This window comes from Zea mays, chromosome 3 (genome assembly GCF_902167145.1).
Source record: "Zea mays cultivar B73 chromosome 3, Zm-B73-REFERENCE-NAM-5.0, whole genome shotgun sequence".
In the NCBI taxonomy this organism is placed as follows: domain Eukaryota; kingdom Viridiplantae; phylum Streptophyta; class Magnoliopsida; order Poales; family Poaceae; genus Zea; species Zea mays.
In genome coordinates, this window is record NC_050098.1 from 68,577,516 (window position 1) to 68,581,984 (window position 4,469).

At 40.3% G+C, this 4,469-nt stretch overlaps 1 long non-coding RNA gene across 1 annotated transcript; it reads right to left on the bottom strand.

Moving 5' to 3' along the window:
- Window positions 1-1,689: 1,689 nt before the first annotated feature.
- LOC118476668 (uncharacterized) lies at window positions 1,690-2,751 on the bottom strand. The gene is made up of 2 exons (XR_004857157.1): window positions 2,118-2,751; window positions 1,690-2,027 (listed from the first exon to the last, which is right to left on the bottom strand). It is a non-coding gene; the product is annotated as an uncharacterized lncRNA (long non-coding RNA).
- Window positions 2,752-4,469: the final 1,718 nt, after the last annotated feature.

Sequence of the window (4,469 nt, forward strand, 5' to 3'; positions counted from 1 at the left end):
AAGAATTATAAATTGGGACGGAGTGAATATAAGATAAAACGTAGTTTCTATATGAAGGGTCTATATAAATTGACATTTATAAAATTAACTGTGGTCTTCAGCATTAGACCTATATCTTATATGTAAACTTTCCATGTTTATCCCATATTGAAGCATAATTTTAAGGTCTAGTCTGGACCTGGTCGTTCTCATACTTGCTATGGTGCCACTTTATTGTATATGAATAGGACCGAGGTTCACAAATTGTTTCGATTAGCGTGAGTCCTTATTAATGCAATGTCTAAGAACTATCTTATCTTCGCATAGTTTTTTATATACAGTTACGTGTGCATCTATGCTTGAAGTGAATGATTTATTTATAATATTTATTACAAATTTAAATTTGTCTTGTTGTCTACCTATATTCTAGCAATGAAAAATCTAGATAATGACAGCTTCAAATGGCCCCGACGTCCCAACAGCCACACATCCTAGACACCCCAGGAGACACAAGAAGCTTCCTAAAGGCCATAGGCTGTCTAGACATCCCAAAGGGTCTCAAAGGGCTCTCGGCCTCACGACAACTATAATGGACGAGAGCACTATGAAGACCTTAGGATGTATAGACATATGAACCCCTTAGGATATTTTGAGAGTCGCGAGGCCTTATAGGATGTTCATTCACTATAGTTGTCATAAGGTCTCACGGCTCTCAAAATATTATAGATCTCTAATATTTTCAGAACGAGGCTCCTGCGTCTTGACTTTTCAATAGGCATAGGGCGCCTTTGATCGTTCTAAGAATATTGGAGACCTATAATGTTCTATAGTTTTATCTGTATCTAAAATTAAAGAATCATGTTGGAGATGTTCCTTCACCAAAATACTTCTCTTATATTTTTTACACTTATCTCTTTAGATACTCGTTAAAATACATATTATTTATGTGGTTGTACATGCCCTTAGTCCCCTTGAACATATTTGATATATACCTAGAATTAACTTGATTTAATTAAATAAAAATATATTATTATGTCAAATATAACGAAAAGGTATGCATGAGGCAAATACTGGTGTGTCGCTGATCTTCCATGATTTGTGATACTCATTTAATTTAACATCCTCCCTCAATTTTGTCCTCGGTAGACCGGTTTTCTCATTGGCTTCCTGTCTGTACCTACCTACCGCGATGTGAAACCTAGCAAGCATCGAATATTCAGGTTTCGATGGAACAGCTGACATTTTCATCTTGTGAGACACCATCTGTTGACGTGGACGGTGGACCTAATCAAATGTTGAACGTGCATATCGTCGTTAGTTAGTTAAAAAAAATAGTATAAATTCGTTCTAGGTCAATTTGTTTTGGCTAAATTCGCCACTCAAGCGCAATTTTTTAAGCAAAAAAGCTAATACGTCGTTCGTGCACGTACGTACCAACAAAAACACCCCGTCAATTTTGATGACCGCAACTATACGAAAGACAGATGAGAGAAATTTACAGGGACATGAACTCCTGCGCTAAATATAATTAAATCAGACTCATTAGCTAAAAGGTAGATACCATTTTAGAGTGGCTCTTTGTATGTCACCGTCGGTGGTTGTTTGTTCTCGTGCATTAAATAACTCATTTCTCTGTTATGCCAGTGAGCTGACTGTGTGTGCGATGTCCCTAGATCACAACAACAAAGCATACCAGATGAATCCTTAATCAAAGTTTAAGCTAGACCTTGGTTCCAGGTGCGGTGCCTACAGAGATGGAGAGAACAAATACGATCTCCATCTTCTTATCTTGCTGCTGATATCGACAATATTTACATGAAGAGAAGACAGAACAAGTGATGGGTCGAGGAAATTGAAAATTATCCTGTCCGGCCAAGAACAGACGCAAAGGTTCGCTGTGCAATCTCTCTTTCAGTTGGGTACATCATTCACATCAAACGTGTACTACTGATCCCCCCCCCCCCCCCCCCCCCCCCCCTCTAAAAACATACGCTATGTTATACTACTGCTATATAATATTAAAAACCCAGCCAATTGCGCGCGCGCCACTGCAGACGACGGACAAAGAATCGAGTGAGTTTACCAAAGCATGTCGGCCAAAGAGGAATCGGAACGACGAAGGGGCCGGATGGAGAGACCTTTCAGCTTGGCACCCGTCGGCGATCAGTAGCTGCGGTACACGACGTACGAGTTCCGGCGAGGCGGGCGTACGTGGCAGAGCATTAGAAGCACCAGGGCAATCATCATCGCCAGCAGGAACCCCTTGGGGTCGAGGCCGCCGCCGGCGTCAACTCCGCCCTCGTCGCCGCCGCCGCCGTTGCACCCTATGCAGCAGCACGATCCCGATCCCATGGCGCGGTGGGCGAAACCTGACACGCCTCTTCTATGGAGAGACTGGAGAACGAGAGTATGAGTGAGAGGGAGAGAGAAAGCGCCGGAGGAAGAGACAGTTGCTTCGAGTGTGGAGAAAGGAGGCACTGGTTGCTTGGGACGCAAAAAGGAAGGACGATATACACAAATAGAACTCGTTTTCTTTACTACCATCCATGGGAGCAGTCCGAGAAGCTTGGCAAAGCAGGGACTATAGCACTTGAGCACCCACATGTCAGTGAGGAGAACAATAGAGAAACCCGTTTCGACTTCTCGTCTTTCGAAAGTGTTGAAGTTGAACTTCACTGTTCTAACATCTTAACTTTGATTTATTTATTGGTGTAATGTCGTTTTCAAGGGTTTTTTGGAATTCCACTTCGGGTGTAAATAAAATGGGATATGGATGACTTTGACCTCGACCATTTGCTGAGTCCAATGATCTACATCACTTTCAGTTTTCAGTAGAAACTTCGCGCGACGTTTCCGCGCCATGGCCTGTTTCGTCGAGCCCGCGATGCGTGAGTAAAGAGACCTCACACGTTTACGTACGACTGGGAGCAACTCCACTAATGTACGAGACTCCTTAAATTAATAATTTAGGTAGTTAATCTAAAAGCTCTTATTAATGAGCTTCTTAAATTTATCTACTTTTTATCTAACTTTATTTTCTTCCTATATTTGACAATCATTTATCAACTTCTTAAATTAAAAAAAAACTGGCTGTGTTATGTACGTAATGTAGGTGAATTATTTTTTTTATGTGGATAGATTCAAAGCAAAACTACAACTTAGAGAGCTATTGAAGAATTCACGATTTTTTACACCTAGAGCTATTTAGCAACTCCTTAATATGTAATTTAGAGATCTAAAATTCACATGACTATCATAGCTACTCTTAATACAATTATTACGTGGGCAATGGATGCCTCATCATCTTATAACACCTGGTGATAGTTTAGGCCATTTTAAGATTCCTAGTGCTTAGCTAGGTTTCTTTTGCTTTTATAGCATTTGTTTGTCACACGAGTGATTTCCCTACATCGGACGTGATGTAAAACTAAAAACGATTTTAGAGCCATGACTTTATTATAGCATAAACATAATCTATTCTTGGTCACTCGTTTTTTTTTGTCTCTACGGGATTTCAAAAACAAGGCAAAATAGTTAAATTAAACTTCATCTTCACCTCTCAGCCTCCTCTTCTAGAAGAAGAGGTTGGATAAAGGATGAAGATGCAAGAAATGAATAGGAAAAATAAAAGATTTTAAGGTTATGTGGTGCATAACATAATAATAAAGCACATGATTAAACATCATGAAATATAATTTCCTTCTCTCATTATGGTTTACTAAAAGGTTACAGGTATACCTTCGACTTATCGAAATTACAAGACGAAAGGTAAGGAAATACAACTTCGTAGGCAGAGCGATTCAATTTTCTCTAGCCAAAAAAGCACATGAGGTCTATTACTCTATTTATAGGCATGAGGTACACCTTCAGTGGAATTACATGTATGCCCTTGAGCCTATACATTTGTACTAACGACTAAGCTAAGGGTAATGATGTCTTTTCTTCTTGTATCCTTGCTGAACAAGTCTTGGTGACCTTGTCTTGCCCCAGCCAGCATCTTCATCACGTGCAAGTGTCAGCAATCCAAAGATCTCAGCTTCGTTTCTCCAACTATGATGACTGCTCATCGTCCCTAGACGAAGATGTGCTACACTTAAAACAGGATAAAAATAAATGGTTAGTTAATGCTTTGAGGACCTTCAGCTAAAGAGAGCCCTCAGTGGTAGCCCCTCGCGTTTTGGTTCGTTTTTCATAACGTGCCCAGACCATGAAATGAATGAAGGTCTCGTGCCAAAGGTCCAAAAAACACCTTCCCTGAGCTTGTTAGCAAAAATGATTTATTGAGAATACACCTTTGTAAAAATTGCCAAGAAGGGCCCACTTGCAGCGATAAGCTATCTTTTGAATTTTTGGCTCCCGCGTTTTTACCTGCATTGTGTATAAGATGGGCTGAGGTCCACGTGCATCGGACACGACATTCATTTGCTTTTGCCATCCTACCATTGCTATTTACTCAAACTCTAAAGCTTACTTCGAAGATTTCGTTCTCT